The sequence below is a fragment of the Cryptomeria japonica genome, chromosome 5 (assembly GCF_030272615.1).
Source record: "Cryptomeria japonica chromosome 5, Sugi_1.0, whole genome shotgun sequence".
NCBI lineage: Eukaryota > Viridiplantae > Streptophyta > Pinopsida > Cupressales > Cupressaceae > Cryptomeria > Cryptomeria japonica.
Window position 1 is genome coordinate 142,384,413 of NC_081409.1, and position 18,999 is coordinate 142,403,411.

Sequence of the window (18,999 nt, forward strand, 5' to 3'; positions counted from 1 at the left end):
TGTTTATATTCATATTGTTGAGTTTTGTTGTTTATATTCATATAGTTAATTACATATGCAAATATTCATTTAAATTTATAAAAGGGAAACCACCAAATATAGTGAATACACAATAATGAACTGAATACAAGGAGTTTTGAAGGGTTAATTCGACATTTTAGAAATTTTATCAAATCATATTCCACGATTGCAATGTTTTATATCATATATTTTTGTTGTTTATATTCATATTGTTGATTACATATGCAAATATTCATTTAAATTTATAAAAGGACAACCACAAAATACAACGAATACAAAATAATGAACTCATTACACATTTATTGGATCGAATATCGATATTTATATATATAAAAAAAGGCATGTCTACCAAGTCAATACAAGTATTACAAAAATGTGGCATACGCCATGTTCAAATCGATATACAATAAAAATGTAGAATATATCTACATGTATTGGTCATTCTATGACCAAAACTAACACTATATGATCCTAAATTTGTGGTGGATCATCAAAATCAAGCCTCTTTGACATAGTACACGGCTCTATAGATGGCTGCAAAACCACAATTCAAAAGCCAAGTTAGAATTATTTTGTAGAAAATAGTTCACAATTAACAACATAACTATGCATTTAACTTTAATTTCTTTGCAATTGAAATGTAGATTACCTCATCGGCTGATCCAGGAGCTAATGTCTTCGCTCTCCTCTCCTTGTCACTCTTAGGAGTTTTCTTGAAGACATACTTAAATGGATCCACATTATGGTCGTACTACGAAGGAGTCTATTGTAGATTAAATGTACAATTAATACAATGTAATAACATAAATATATCAAAAACACTTAAAAGCTATAATATAGAGAACAATGATGTACATGTGCCTGAGATGCTTCTCCAATGGACTGAGGATGGCTCACCATCAATGTAGAAACTGTCGCTATTACCTATACAAAAAATGTACAAAGATTAAATACAATTAATTTAATGATAAGTATTGAATGTTGAAAACAATTAATTTTACATATCAAACAAAAGTGTACCGGATCCTGAGATGCTTCTCTAGTGCAAGGACGAGGGTTCGCAATTGACGAAATAAGTATGGATATTTCCTGTATGAAAAAATTATAAGATTATAATATATCACAAGTTCACATGTACGCATGCATATAATCATGAAATCAAGAAAATAAAGTAGAGATACATACCTCCGCCCTCCCTTGATTCGCGGGCGAATCGGGTGCATTCAACATATCCACAAAGCTCAATGGTCGTTGTACATGTAAAATAGACAAAAAAACACTAATCAATCTACAAACCCCAACTAATACTTGATTTCAACATTTTCAAACAATTGTACAACTAAAAATGTGTTCAATTACCTTCTTCACACATTTTGACATCTTCGAGGAATTCTTTTTCTTAGGACGAGCCCTAGACGCGGAGGGGGTACCCTAAAAACACAAAATTAACATGAGATATTAGTACAAATAATAAATTAAACATAATTTTAAAAATCTAAAATGAAACGACTTGCATATTCCATCAAAACAATACATAAAAAGAGTTGTAAAAAAAATGATACCGTATAGCCTTGTAGGCCAAAATCGATCGTTGAGAGCGTGATGTCATCAATCTGGGACATTTCGTCCCCTGTCAACACCTAAAAACCCAAAATTGGACCAAGCATTAAAGATAGTTAGTATATCTTGTTATTTTTTAAATTCAAAGTGTACTATTCTATTTTAACATGTTACAAAATTTATACCTCAAGCATCGAAGTTGCAGCTATGGTAACTGGCGGAGGTGTATGGGATATCGTTGTAGCATCCTGAAATGCATATTATTTGTCTCAATTTAAATCGATGTGTAAATGAAAATTCATTTATGTAATTACAAATTTAAAGTGACTGATAAATAAAATGTTATGAATTCAAATCAACACACCTCTGCCTGTGGCTCATGGGCAAACAACATGTCCATCAACTCATTTGTCAGCGCGACATCCTTAATCGTATGAGCCTGACATCTACAATTGCAAATCGTGCACAGATGATATGAGTATCCATCTGCACTGACTGCATCATCTATCCCCGAGCATATCCCCGAGCAACTGACACACATATGCTCGATGGGCTCTATGTCGCCCTATAACAGCTCATCATCCAATACAATAGGGTGTGCTAATGATGTCCCATGCTGGATGATGGCACCAGTCAATGTTGTGGCCACCTGAAGCGTCAGTAGCTCCATCAACTCTTTCAGCTCTAATGAGACAACGTGATGCCCCTTGGGTTGGGTGCTAGGGGGCAGCGACTCTCCATGGCTAATCGCCTACGGGCTCCAAGTCTATCTTCGGCAGAGCCAACACCTCTACCATGAAACTCTCTCATGTCAAAATAGTTTGGTCGCACATTGAGCACAAACTCACAATATATTTTTCTCAAAAAATATAATGGCACCTCATAATTATTACAAGGTGAATCATCAAAGACCATCCACCATCTCTGCCAAAAAAGATTCTTCATCTGCGCATTGGTACACCAATGTATGGGAAACCTCTTTGCATTAAGAGGTAATGACTGACCAGTTTTGGGATCAACAAAAAGGGCACATATTTGTTGTTTAGAAATATTTTTGTTTTTTACTCCATCGTATGATAGCCCATTGGCATAGAATTGATGACACCTATCCCTAAAGCTTCCCCATTTGGTATTTTTTGTGGAAACAACTATGGAACCACTAGCTAATGTTTCTAGGCTAGTGGTGAGGGATTGATGATGGTCAAGTTCAGAAGTTTTAAATTTTACAATCAGTCTATTGATTTTAGATGTATTTTGTCCTAACTGATTAATTAATTCTTCCTGTGTTTCGGCTGTGCGGTCAAAAGGAGGAATTGGGGGTTGTTCTTGTGGGTTTTCAGGAGGTGCATTTGGTTGTTCTTGTTTTGGATTAGAAGAATCTGGTTTTTGAAACAAAAAATGAAAAAACCTAATCAAAATTAATGAAATTAAATTCAAAATATAAAACAAATTGCATAAAACAGAAAGAAAGAAAAAATTAAACAAAAACTAACCTTGATCCATAGCCTGGAGGACAAATCTAGCACCCCGTTCGTGGTTTAGGTGAGAAAATGGGGAAAAAATGAAGTTAAAAACACGATTTACGGGTAAATGAGACAGTGTTTTTTTTAAACTTTTTTTACCAGGACTGTGTACGCGGTTTTATTTGGATTATTAGCACGTATGCGCTCATTTTCCTAGGAGTAGCGCGTACGCGCTCATTTTCCTAAAAGCAACGTGTACGCGCTACCTTTTCTAGGTTCGGGAAGAACAAACCTAAGCGCATACGCGGGAATTTGAAATTTTAAAACCGCGTATGCGCTGCTTGTTTTTCCAAGTTTTTTTTGGGTGGTGTCCACTTTTCTGACCACCAGCTTTGTGCACACAGCCTTGTGTTTAATCTTTTTCATGGTAGTGAACTTTCTCTAATCAAAGTGGTCATCCTAGGAGAACTGACTCTTTATAATTAAAACATTTCCTCAAGATATTGTTACTTATCACTAGTCCTTATACACCTTAGACATCAATGGTTAGGGTAAACAAGGCCATGTATAGACATAGTTAGCTAGTTCAATTCATATGCTTTATAGATGAAATCCACATAGAATGTGAGATTTGTGACACTTAGAATTGAACTTGCAGTGCAAAAGAATGATTCAACAAATTCTAAGAATGATCCAATTTAGATTTTATCATTCTACTTCTGATACATATAAGACGCTGCAATTCAAAATTATAATTTAAAGTTTATGATCAAAGCAACATAAAAAATTATCTATCACAAATTAAAATAAGTCAATACTTTTATTTTTTTATTATTTATAAATTTCTATAAACAATATCACATGATCTATTCCAACCCTAAATCCAGATCAAGCATTCATCTTCAAGCATCTATGATCAACCTTCTATGAAGATATTCTACATTGAATCACAAACCTTTGCATGAGGATTCAAGAAAAATCCATCAAGGTATCAAGTTCAAGCATTTTCAAATCAGATTTAGCCTTTCCCTCAAAAGGAGGGCATCCCATTTCAGCTCTATTTCAATTCCATTTCAATTATCAATTCAATTGAAGGTTAATTCTTAAATTGGGTTGGGGTTTGACCTAATGCAAACCCCCATCAACCAAACATATTTCCTTCATTTTGTGTGCAGGGAATTGTCTCAAGAGCTACAAGTGAGAAATCAAACAAATGTAGACGATGACAATTAGACTCAAATTTTGAAGGCATGAAAAGTGAAGGACCAAGACAATCAACTCCCCTTGGTCTCAAGTATTTTCGATGACCTTCTAAAAGTGGATTTTCTGCATCATTTTGATCCAAAAAACATCCAGTCTATCTACCCTTGACATTTGAAGGACTAGGGCAACCCACTCCCCTCAATCCTAACAAATTAGCTCGAATATTCCATCACAGGTTTTGATCCCTTTTTCTCATTAGATCTTAATTTATAGCTGTGCATGATGTCAAGAGAATTTTGTTATTATTGTTTTACATCAATTTCTCATTGTTTGTCCTAGATTTAGCAAATCAACCCTAATTTAAATTAAGTTTTCAAATCTAACAAGGGAGGAAGGAATTAATTTGATTTGTATTCAACCCTTTAGGATTGGATCAATCAAATTCAATTCCCTTTTTCCCTTAATGTAAGATGATCCCATGGAAATTAGTGGCTTTACCCATTAAGGTGGCGCAACCCTAATTTTCACCATCTTATAAGTTGTATTGATCAATTAGAAGAAATTTCATTCACTAGATTAGAATAAATGCCATTCAGTATGTAGTCTTCATAATATTTTAAAGCTTTCTTTTTTCTACAATATTTAATCTTATAATATGCTAAAGCTTCACAATCCACCTATTTAATCCCAACCTTAATAGTGTTAACAAAGGAAATAGTGGTGACACCAAACTTATGTAGGTTTGGCACAATCTTTCCCAAATTTCCTAAAAATAATTATATTAGATAACTTTTGGTGGCAAGGGTTTGAGATTGAGATGTATAATTATTTATAAATCAAAGATTTTGTAGGATGACATATTTGTTATGTAGCTCATCTAGAGTTTTCATTTCAAAAATTCAATATATGAAATGACAATCAAAAGTAGTTATGATTTAGATATAGGTGTAGGATGTGCTCTTGATTGATAGGATAGAAATAATATGAAGATATAAAAATAGGCAAATAAGAAATATTTTAATTATAATAGTATATGCAAAGGGGATATCAAAAACACAAATTTGATAAGTAGAAATAAAATAAATGACAAATTTTAATTATATTATATGTAGGGGGTATAAAATACACGTGGCAGAAATAAGTTTTAAGTATTTTAATAACACTATTATATACAAATGACATATCAATAATATAGATTTTAAATTGATGTCCAACAAATTCTCAATGGGATGAATATAATGGATTGCATATTCTTTACAAAATAAATAATTTACAAGAGGCTTGAGCATGTTTGTCTATTTTTATTTTATTTTTTTGTAAAGAGAGATGAAGGAAATTATGTAATTATTTTTAAATTAACAATAGCTAGGAGGTTATAAGACTTAAAAATGGATTTTTTTTTCTAGATCTACATACCAATTACATAAAAATATTGAGAAATGAAATATTGATCATGTTTAAGGAGGGGATGTTTTATGCTAGTCATGTATAAAATTAGGGAGTTACATGACCAAGTTGGGTTACCTATTGGATTATACTTCTCCCAAGAGCTACAAATTTCCATTCAAAATTTGTTGGAACAAACCTTTTATAACAAAGACAAGTTCTTTTACACACGAATTACAATACATGGAAGAATTTCAGTAGATTATAGAAAATTGGGTTTTTAAATGTCTTCTAGATATGTGTTCTTCTTTGAGAATGAGGAGGGACATTATTCCCAAATAATTTTTGGGAATTTTTATGAACTAGACTAAGTTGATCAAATGTGATTCTTTCTTCTTTTCATCCAACAATTTTGTAATGGTCCTCTTCAAATGTTGTAGGAGAATCCTTTCCTCAACTTGAAATATACAAAAAAAGAAAGAAAATGCAATTTAATTTACTTTAATATTGAGTATTGATTATTTAATATTATTATATTTAATATTTCTTAAACTCTTGGATATCAAATATTTGATTATAATCGCATACAAACTAACAAGACATAAATGCAAGGGTACATTTTTCTTCAATTTTGTTCTGTATTGAAAATTGCATGTGTATGTTTTAATTACCGTAGTTATAAATCTCTTTCTCATGGTGCTTCTCATGGCATTCTTTAGATGCCAAATTGATTTAAATTTTTCTTGTGCTTTGTAAAGTTGAATAAAAAAATAGTATGATGTGCTTACTAGGTGTAAAGCAAAATTGGTTTCAAGAATGTTAGAGAAGGTGGCAGTGGGTTTTACGTCTGGAGTCATGGAAGTGGCAAGGCAAGGCTTGTAACACAATCTGTTGTAAATTCAATAAAATCCAAAAAATTATTTGGACTTGTTTTGGGGGAAATATTTCTAGATTCACTTGATAATTCCTTGGTAATTTTTTCTTTTCTTTTTTCTTTTCCAACACTTATCATTTTTCCCTTTTTTTTCACTTTTCTCTCTCTTTTTTTAAGTCAATTGAGTTTGCAATTAATCTATTTTAAGTTCTCTATCATTTTGATGATGGATAATAGAGTGTAATTCAAAACTTCATAATTAAATCCAAAACAAACAACATTAGTTTCATGGATTGTGGAAATCTGATGACATTGAGTTTCTTAAAGGAAACCTTTTTTTTATTTTTTATCTTCGACTACTTTTTTCAATTGATTAGTATTTCAAAGTTTATTAAAAAACTTAAACAATCAAATCTAGAGACAAACAACATTAGTCTCATAGTTGTGAAAATTTTATGACGTTAAATTCTTTAAAAGAAATGTATTTCTTATCTTCAACCACTTATGGCTAATTGATCAGTATTTCGAATATTCTAAACATTACTTTCAAGAAGTATATAAAGATTGACACAATCTACTAGTTTTGTTGTTTTCTCTTTGATATATTTTCACTTGAAATAGAAAATGAGTAATTTCTAGACAAGCTTGTGTAAGAAGATTGCTTCCCACATGTCACGTCCATAAAAATTAGTTGAAAAGAAAGCAGTATCTATTTAGAATGGCAAAACCATAACAAATCTCGGGACACAGTTTTAAATCGCTGAAGAACAATGGAATTTAGAAATGCCAGAAGTTTTAATTCGTATATATATTCCTCTACAAATTCTCGTGCATTAAACTTATCACCAAGAAACTTAAATACCATGAAATATAATTTATCAATCTATAAAATATATATTTTAAATCACTTAAGCTAGGGTCTCATGGAGGGGGCTTCCTAAAAAATAGAGCTGGAGTTGCTGAGATTTTTTAGGAAAATTTTAAAGCCATTGGTCCCATGAATTTTGTAGTGTAGTTCAGCTTAAAAATTTAAGCTAAAGAAGTCGGTGGTCTCATGAATATTATATCTTTGTATGTGCATAACAAAAACAAGTAAAACTAATTTATTTTCTTCCATAACTATTTTTTAATAGAAATTAAACTTGGATGCTTGACAAGTAGCTGATAACATCCCTAAGCTTGTGAGGCAATTTCTAGCCCCACCCCTTTTTCACCCGCTCAAATTTGCATGCCTAAAACGTGGGGGCTTCTATTTTTTGGAAAAGATTCCAAATAATCCCACATTACAAACTTTTTTTCTCTTCCTTACAAATAGAGCTTAAGCCCCCCTCATGAGACACCTGCCTTATTAAGAAATAAATGCATAGTAATTTTAGCAAACATGCACATGTTCTACATAAGGTGCTTGGGTCCTACTCAACAACAATATTGTGGTGGGAACAATCGAAGAGGTTAAACTTAAAAGCGATTCATTTTAATATAATTATAATTATATATATAATGGTTTTAAATTAATTAAAATACAATATAAAATATCACTTCAATATTAAGTGAAGTTATATATTGTTAATAAGTGAGGCATGATATATGGTAAAAGCGACAAATATTCACAAGCAAGTCTGTTGAAAGATATAGATACTATCTGTGAAGGGCCCTTTTTACGCCCAGAATGAAGGGATTGTAAAGGAAAATATGTAATAAATGATGTAGAATTGTAATACTAGCTACTGACTAGACCTAAGGTCCCAGGCAAGGCCGAAGGTTTTCTCCTCTCCGCTCTTTCATATCGACACCCGCATTGAGCGGAGATTGTAATTTTATTTATTAAATAAAATATGGCTTCGACCTTTTACCGAGCAAAAAAAAAAATGTGAGGCATGATAGGTATTAAGGATTAACAAGCATGTACAAAAGAAAAAGAAAGTGTTTAGACATGACCTTCCAACTTTTTTGTTGGTGTAAATAATTATTCATCATGGATATTATTACACTTACTTAAGTTTACTTAGGATAATGCATTTCATAGTAGTTTGGATATGAGACACTTGGGTGTTTGTGTCACATTGGGATAGTGTGTGTAGGAGAAATTCCACCTCTTATGGTGTTGATCTTGTTATTACACTATCATATCCACTTATTGTGGAGTGATAATTCCACCTTCGGTGGGTGATCCACCTCATGTGGAATATTATATTATTTCTCCTACCTACCCACACCTATTTCCTACCTACCCTTGTTTCTTATTGAGCCACATGTCATGTTTGTGTGCTCATACATATCCCTAGCCTTGCCTATATAAGCAGGCTCATCTACATTGTATGTAACAGTTGTTGATCATTTTCTATTGATGAGAATACAGTTTATTCTTATCCCATATTATGTCTCTTTCATGTACATTTCAATGACTTCTTGATCTTGGCAAAATCCAACATGGTATCAGAGCTATTGGAGTCTCATTGATTCGTCTTGAAGAGGCATTATTGTGATGTCAAGAGGCAGATCTGAGGAGCATCGTCATTTGGAGGCGTCCTAGACCAGATCCGACCTCTCCATTGCGTCCGGGAAGCCGTTTCCATGAATTTTGGTTATAAAGTTGGCCTATTTTGGTGAGGAAAATTTTTTTCCCCAATTTTGCTATTCGTACGGATTTTTCGAATATTCCTATAATTTTTTCAAAAATTTTTTTTTTGTTCTGAGAAATTTGTTTTCAAAAAATCAAAAATCAAAAAAAAATTTTGAAAAACAAATTGAAAAATTCGATAAAAAAAATCAAAAAAAAAATTTGAACAGCAAAAAAAAAAAATCAAAAAATAGATTTGGGGGTCCGCAGACCCCCGTACCCTGTCATCCGCAGGTTTTCGCGTGCAGTGCTCGTACCTTGCAGATTCTGCCCGTCCCGCGGTGTACCTGTCTGCGTTGTACATCCCGCAGATATTGTACCTGCCGCGCGCTCCGTCACCCGTGCTCCTCCCGCCGGCGGCTCCTGGTCCCGCCACCTCCCGCAGGTCCCTCGGCCTCCGGCTCCCGTACCAGCGTCCACGCACTGCACTCCTCCGCCGGCGCCACCCCAGTCTGCACACCACGTTCGCTGTCCGTCTCCGCCGCTCAGCCAGCGGCGTCCCCCGGCGAACTTCAGCTCCGGCTCCTTTTGCCACCGCAGCGGATCCCGCGCCTCCCGCCACCTCCCGCCACGCGGACACAGACAGGCGAATCCACGCCCGCCACGTGGCAGGAGGCCCGTGGCCCGTGGACATAAACACAGACACATCGACAATTTTCCGTACGAACAGTCAGCAGTACGGACAGCCAAGTCACCTTGCCCACGTCATCATTCTGTACAGTACGGACTGTACAATCAGCTTGCCACGTCATCCGTCCGTACAGTACGGACGTCCAGTCAGCCAGGCAGGGAAGTTTTGGCGACGGTCATACGGCCGTCAAATTTAACCCAGTGAATTGCTGACGTCAGCGCCACATCAGCAGGGTTTGAAATTTTTTTGACCCCCTCTCATTTGCATTTTTGATTTTGCAGTTCAACTTCAAATGGCCATAACTTGCTCATTTTTGCTCCTTTTTGGGTGCAATTTTTTTTGAAATGGGCTAGAATTTCGTGCTCTCCGCAGTGGTGAAAGAATTTTTTGATTTTGATGCACGAATTTTTCAGAAAATGCAGTTTTTGGTGACTGTCCCTGAGTAATCCCAGTTTTTGCAACTTCAGAGGCTTCGTTTGGGGTCATCCGACCTCCTTTTTAGGTGCCGTTTTTTTTGAAAGTGCGTATTTTTTCGTCTACTTTCACATGATACTATCAGATTGATGTCATTGTAAGTAGAAATTGTGCTTTTAGATCTTGGCCATTTTTGGCTTTCTTGGTACTTGCATATTTGCTTGAATCTCAGTTAGATTCATTGCACTATTGATTGAAGTCTCTTGTATCTCATTTGAGAATTTGTAAAATTTGCATCATAAGCCCACTTTGCCTTGTTTTGCAAGTGGCTCATTGTAATCGCACTAAGTATAAAGTGCCAAAATCATCACTTTTGGGGGGGTACTTTGATTGATTGAATTTGGGGGGTGTCTCTTGTGCTTTTGTGCTCTTGTGTTCTTTCCTTTTTGCTGATATGGGTTCTTCTAAGTTTCCTCTCTTAACTCCACATAACTATGCTACTTGGAAAATTGATGCATGGAGTAAACTTATGGAAAAAGGACTCACTCATTACATTGATGGAACTATTGTTGCTCCAGCTGATCCTAAGGCTGATCCAGTTGGTCACTTAGATTGGCTCACTAAAAATATTATGGCAATTGGTACCTTAAGAAAGTATGTATCAAAGGATCTCATTTTTCATATTGAGAAATGCACTCTAATCAAGGATGCTTGGCAAAAGTTTCAAGACTTGTATGGTCAAGTTGATGAGATTAGGGGATATCAAATTGATAGTGATCTCACCATGTTAGATCCCAAGAACTTTGATACTATACAAGATTATGTCACTAAGGCAAATGAGTTGAGGGCACAACTCAAAGATTGTGGCATTGATAAAAAGGATACTCAATTGATATTCAACTTGATAGGGAAGCTTCCACAAGAATATGCAGCATTTGTTTCTAGTTTCCAAACTCATAGGATGACAATGGGTTCAAGCTACAAAATGCCTACATTTGATGCTTTCAATGAAATGTTGATGATGGAACAAACTAAGCTGATAAGCATGGGCATTCTTAAGACTTCTTCTAAGTCTCAAGCATTAGTGGCAAATCAAGGGAACAAAGGAAATCAAGGAAAGGACAACTCAAACAAGAAGAAATGGCAATCAAAGCCTAAGGAAAAAGCACAATCTTCTCCACAACGAGGAGATTCATCTTCTTCCAAGAAAGATAATTCACCAAAGAGAGAGAGACCTACTTGTGCTTATTGTAAAAAGATTGGTCATGAGGAACATCGTTGCCATACTAAGAAGATTGATGAGCTCACACATATCATCAAAAAGCATAACATTGATTTGCCTAAAGTCTACAAGAAGGATGATTCATCAACTTCCACTTCCTCACATTCAAAAGGAAAAGGGCAAGCATTCATGGCTTCTACAAGTGGAAAAACTCACTCTTTTGGAACAAGAAAAGGAAAAGCTCTATGTGCTACTATCAGTCATGATTCAGAGAGATGGCTTCTAGATTCAGGGGCTTCTCATCATATGGCATCTTCACAGTCTATGTTCTCTACATTTGAGCCTTGCACCATGCCACAGATTTTGATGGGCAATCATACATACATGGATGTGATTGGGAAAGGATCTATTGACATTGGGGATAACTCCTTCAATGATGTGTTGTGTGTACCCCACTTGACAAACAATCTCCTTTCTATCTATCAAATCACACATGGCGCAACTAAGAGAGTTGTGGAGTTCACACCTGACTCAGTTTTTATTAGAGACATGGAGACTAGAGCTATCATTGCAACTGGGGTGGTTGATCATGCATCTCGGTTATACTCCTTTTCAGATTTTGTTGATGATGATGATTTCACATTTGATGATTCTACACATGTTGATCACACTTATTATGATGATTCAGATTTTGAGGAGAACTTTGGACACTTGAATTTGGGGATTCTCACATGTGACCCTGTTCTTGAGTCTTGTACTTCATCTCCTCATATTGATATCACATCACCTATTGTACCTGATGATGCAGATAGTGCGACAGTTTTGCCTACATGTGATTCAGTGCAGCAGGATATACATTGTCTTCCAGCTTCAGATTCATGGGATGATTACATGACAGATATTGCAGGTTTGTTTGTGGAATCCTACATTGCAGATTTGGGAGACATCATTGATGACATACATCTTCTCTTTGATGAAGATGATCCTTCTTCGATTGTTGCGAGGGCACACTCTGACCCTCTTGTTCATTCTCTACATGATCATTCTTTCGAGGTTGACATGATTGTGGATACTTATGTACAACAGTTGGAGGAGGTCTCTTTATTCTTTGAGGAGACACACGAGTCTTTGGATATTGTTCTATATCCATCTCCACTAGATGTTGGAGTTCCTTTTTCAGCAGTGTGGAGCAGTTCACCACCTTTGGAAGGGGTATCTTTCAGCATCGACATGGGGACACTTGAGCAGTTTTCAGAGATTCCTTTCATCATGAGTTTTCTTCATACATCTTCCCTTCATGATTGGGGAGACTTCATGGATACACCTTTGGTTTTGTTTCTTCCTAAGGGGAGGAATGTTGTTCGACGTTCGTGGAGCAGTTTCTTCATACATCGAGCTTCTATCATTGGTGCAGATTCTTCATTGAGAGAGGATCACAGTTTGACTTCTCTTCTTCTCTCATATGGGGGGGACTTTTTCCTCACATGGGGTTTTGTTCCTCACATACTTCTTTGAGAGTTCTCTTGTATAAGCTTTCATCTCTCTTTTTGGGGGAGGGTTTTTTCCCATTGGGTTTTTCTCTCTTTCCCCACTTTGTGAGAGATTTCATTACATTGGTTTGCATGCATTTGCATTTGTGCATGGGTACCTAACATGGCCTTGTAGCCGGGACCCATCTTGCATTGCTTAGTTGCATTGTAGACTTAAGTGCATTCCCCTAAGTTGCACTTAAGGGGGGGTGTTGGTGTAAATAATTATTCATCATGGATATTATTACACTTACTTAAGTTTACTTAGGATAATGCATTTCATAGTAGTTTGGATATGAGACACTTGGGTGTTTGTGTCACATTGGGATAGTGTGTGTAGGAGAAATTCCACCTCTTATGGTGTTGATCTTGTTATTACACTATCATATCCACTTATTGTGGAGTGATAATTCCACCTTCGGTGGGTGATCCACCTCATGTGGAATATTATATTATTTCTCCTACCTACCCACACCTATTTCCTACCTACCCTTGTTTCTTATTGAGCCACATGTCATGTTTGTGTGCTCATACATATCCCTAGCCTTGCCTATATAAGCAGGCTCATCTACATTGTATGTAACAGTTGTTGATCATTTTCTATTGATGAGAATACAGTTTATTCTTATCCCATATTATGTCTCTTTCATGTACATTTCAATGACTTCTTGATCTTGGCAAAATCCAACATTTTTTATAGATCACTTTGCATTGGTCAAATAGAAGAAATATCATTCACTATGGTAGTCTTTGTAGACTTGTGAGCCTATTTTTTTCTACACTACATAGTCTTATAATATGTAAAAGCTTCACAATCCCATGTGTAGTTATTTAATCTCAATCCTTACAATGTTAAAAAAGGAAATAATGGTTACATCAAGATTAAGTATGTTTGACATAATTTTATCCAAATTTTTTTAAAATAATTTTTGAATAACTTTTGGTAATAATACCACCCCACCCATAAGAATCGTCAAGTATATCTAAAATCTTTCCAATATAATTTGAAATCATTTGTATACTATAAATGAGATATCTATTATTAGAGGTTACATTTAGTGTAGCAAGGGTTTAGGGTTGAGATGTATAATTGTCTTTAAATAAAAAGTTTTTGTGGGATAACAGATTTTTTATGTAGCTCATCTAGAATTTTTATGTCAATATTTTAATATATGAGATGACAATGAAAACTACTTCAGGACATATAGGCATGGTAAATGCCCTTGCAGGTTGATAGGGGTAGAAATAATATATGAATATTGAAATGTAATAGAAAATAGACAAATAAGAAATATTAATTATGTTATTTTATGCAAAGGAGGCATAAAATACATAAGTTTGAGAGACAAACGAAACAAGTGACACAATGCATCAAGTTTTTACCAATAGAATGATTAGTTCAGAGTACAAAACAAAAAAATATTTGGTTAGTTTAGAAATAGAGAGTGCAAGAGTGAGAGAGGAAGAAGGTGACAAAGACAAGTAGTAGAGAGAGGTATTGAGAAACGCAGAGAGAGGGATAGAGAGGGGAAAATATAGAGAGATAGAGAATGATAGATTGAGTGTATGTGTGTGTGTGTGTGTGTGTGTGTGTTTATGTGTGTGTGTGTGTGTGTGTGAGAGAGAGAGAGAGAGAGAGAGAGAGAGAGAGAGAGAGAGAGAGAGATGGGCATGGAAAGAGGGAGAGATAGGAATGGGAAGGATACAAATATGTAGAAACGAGGCAATAGAGAAGAGGGGTAGAAGAGGTCATATAATGATATGAATAATTTGAGATATATATATATATATAGAGAGAGAGAGAGAGAGAGAGAGAGAGAGAAATGAACAAAAAGACAACAAAAATGAAAGATAAGAAATAGACATGTAGTGTGCATAGAATGAGATGCTTAATAAGATCTCATGTGAATACTTTTAGATCTAGATCTCTCATGAAAATAATCAATTAAGACATATTTCTTAAATACAACACCATAAAATATCTGATTTAAAATAATTCACTTAATCATATAGTTTAAAAAGGCTTTAGTAACTTTTTAAACAGATGCAAACCAGTGATAGATAAAACCACGGAGCCAATGGTCTCATTTATCAGACAATGACAAAACTGTTCCAGAATAGGATAAAACAACCGTAGTGAGCAGCTTCCCTCACGATGCGAGAAATTGTAACAAAATGAGCAGCGCAGTGGTCCTTCTTTTCAGGTCTCGCCCTCTGTCGGTCGCCAAGCTCTCCCTTTCTTTGAATGGAATACTTCAATAAATTTGTTGCAGGGCATACACAAAATGATTTTTGGATGTCCTCCGATTATTTCCAATCACCCACAAGTTCCTCATTAGAAAGAGTGAAATCTACTAATGAAGAGTGCAAGACGACCTGTTTCTCCTATCCCTTCATTCTTTGCTTCCTCTATAAAACGAAGACTCTCTAATGCTCGATGTCTGTCTTCCTATGGTAAAGCTAATGACACGCATTCATGCAGTGGAGACCTCCTCCAAAAAAATACTCTCCCCCAAGTGCACGTGAGAGAGAAAGTGTCCTGGTTGAACTAAAACGCCGTTTGTAACTTTTATTACGTGGTTAAAGATAGCTTCCCACCTTAAATGAATCTTGAGTGCAATAAGTCATGCTTTGGTTACAAGGCAAAAGTGGAAAGAATGTCATCTATTACTTATTTAAGGAAGCTAATATTTTAATAAATTTTAATGATTAAATAAGATAAAAAATAATATTCTATAATTATTAATGCTTTTTTAATGGACTGTTAAAATTTTGTAATGTATTTGCGCAATTTTATTTTAAAGAAAAAAGAAGAGTATACTTAAAGCTATGACACAAAGTTATAGAAAAACTATCTTATCTTTACAGCTTCAGTAATAAATTGTATTATACTAGTTTGATATCATACCCTTTTTATCACTTTATTTAATAGACTTTTTTGTTATTTTTTTCATGAAAAGTATCATGTTATCTCATAGTAAGAAAAAAAAACTTATAATATCAAAATGTTAGCATCTTAATTTATTAAGTATTTTGCAAAAGATGGATTATAGATGGTAAGGAGGAGTAAAGTGATATTAGTAATAGAGGTTAGAGATTGTGGCAAAGTATAGGGATATCAGTGAAATTAAAAAGTTGTAAATCTAAGAAATCAACTAGGTTTTTCTTTCATCTTTGTGTTTTGTTTTGTTCATGATGTTTGATTTATTTATAATTTAGTTATCATTAATTAGTTGTGTGTGTGTTTGAGAGTGATTATATATTTATCTAATTATATAGACATGTGATATACCTTCCATAATAAATATTTAAATATTCTTTTAACTACTATTATTGCTACTACTACTACTACAAATGAGGTGAGGACCTCAATTTTTTTTTTTTTTTGTCTCCTTGTGCTTGTAACTTTGGCCCCACCTTGTAGTGAAGCAAGAAAACATCTGGTGTATGAATCTTCTAATATGAGGGTTTCTATTCAACTATTTTGAGGTCTATGCATTTCCCCTTTTATTATTTTTTTTTAAAATTTTGTAAAAAAATCCTTTTAGCTAACTTTTTGGTAAGATCACAATTGTTCCAATTGGCAAACAATAAGATATAAGTAATTTAGTAGTATCTTTCTTTTGATAACTATGTTTGATGATATATGGTTGTTTTTTCAAGCTTACAAACTTATAACTAGAGTAGGGTTCAATTGTATTTATTTTTATTCTCATTTAAAAATTCTTAATATTGATGTGGATGCAGATGGAGAGTGAAATATAAATAAAATTCTATCTGCATGAATGTGATCTTGAAATTACTTTAGCATGTTTGGCTATGCAATTTTCAAGTGTAACTGGAAGGAAAATGGGCATCCCACAAAAACCATCTAAGATAAGTATGCACATCCAGCATCAATTACAAACACACACTACTATGCCATAAAGCGGAATTAGGCACCATTAATTTCCCACATTAACCTTAAGAGGAAAGTGATTGCAATTTAAGATCTTAGCAGATCAAATAGTAGTTTCAACAGCATGCATAAATTTAGATTCAACAATGCAAAATTATAATATAGAAGAAAAAGACAGAAGAATAGAACACAAATTTAATGTGGGGAAAAAAAATTTGGGTGAAAAAAACCACACTCCAAAACCAGAGAGCCATTGTATTATCCAACAACAAAAATATAGTTGATGTTCTCTAACTATTTTAATCTTGATGATGGATCACAAAGTGTGATCTGAAATGTTGATGCAAAAAATCACACACAATGGAATCCGAAAACAATTGACTATCAACAAAAATACAGTTACAATACAATCTTCAAGCTCTAGGCCTTTACATGGAGATTTGCATCCTACTCCATCTTGGAGAAAATCCAGCAGCATGACCCCTTTAAAATGTACTTCTCTCTCCTTTTTTAAACTACTCTAGCAACCTTATGTTTATAGAGCTTGCAATGCAAAATCAAATAGCTTCCCAAAAGCGTCCACATTCAATGTATCTACGAATGTAAATAAAAAACTTCCTTTTGCATAACTCTTGCATAAATAATATTTAATACAAATATTATTTATCCACAAGTAGAAGTTATCCAAGATAAGATAAAAAAGCCTTTTGCTAATATAAAATTTCCATGTTGCTCCAAGTCTATCCATGTGGAAGATTTGGTCCCACTGAGAATCTTTCTAAAAACGTGCACAAGAAAGGAAAACAAACTATGCAACCACTTGTCGCAAGGAAGAGGTTTTGAAGATCTCCAAAGAAAATTTCTTCTCCAAAGTTCCCTCCTTGTGACATGTGTCACAATTTTGCTTTCTCCTCAAATCTTGTTGCACCCAACTTGCCATTGGGCCCCACAATTAAGCTTTGCACTTTGGAAACTTAAAATATTTCATTAAATAAATAAAATTAACACACAAAACCATTAAATTAATTAAATAATGTCCTTGGGAATTGTAAGGTTGGGGCACCTTAATCCCAACAATCTCCCACTTGATGAAGACCTTACACGAGTCATCTCATCACAAGATTTGCACTGCTAAAAGCCACTCGATGAAAACAAATCATCATTGCCATCCATGAAACCACATAGATCCAAAAAATGCTCTCATGTTCCATCAAAACATATGCAAACAACATCCAAGATGTCCACCATCTCAAACAACAATCCATGTCATCCTCCAACATGCCACCCATGGAAGAAAAGGAACAAGACAAGGTGAAAAAACACCAGTCCAAAGAACACAAGCATAAGATCCCAATAATATCAAAGGCTATAGGATACTGCTACCACTCCACTATGCTCATGAGCTATATAAAAGGATAAAAAAAATCAACTTCAAAGCCCGTGACTAGAACACAACTGTGAAGTAATCCTCCAAAATACAAGATAAAACACCAGTTAGAACAACAAGCAGATTGACTACTTACATCTAATTGATAAACCTATGCAATTGAAAATAGCACCCACAACAAGTTATAATCCATCCAATCACCCATATCTCGAAGGTATACACTATCGATAAACTCATGCCACCAACATAACCAACCCCAATAAATTGCAACCTCAAGCTCCATGTGCAAACTAGTCAATGAAGACCAACCATATTCAATAACTTCCACTGCATGGGTAATGTTGAATCTAACAGGATCGAAGGCATATTGAGTCTACCAATCATAACACATAGAGAGTGTAACCATGTAGTACGAAGGACCATCCACAAAGCTATGCACATCCTGCAATCAAAACTCTTACAAGAAACATCTCTCTCAACAAGTCTCCATAACTCTCCCAAGTTCACCACGTCAAACAAAAGAAAGAGATACATGAACCTCTATGTCATCACCCAAGTGACAACATATGACCACACACTAGTGATCATTGCAGCTTTATAGAGAACCTCACATCCAATGCCAAGTGAATCCGAACCTCCTTGAAGATCACTAAGACCAGAAAGAGAAATTGCAAACCATAAACATGTAGCATGCCCTTCTACAAACACCTCTAAGTGTCAGTTGTGCCAAGTATGATCTCCTTCATGTCCCCGTGAGAAAAAAAATAACAATATCCAAACCCGTTCTACCT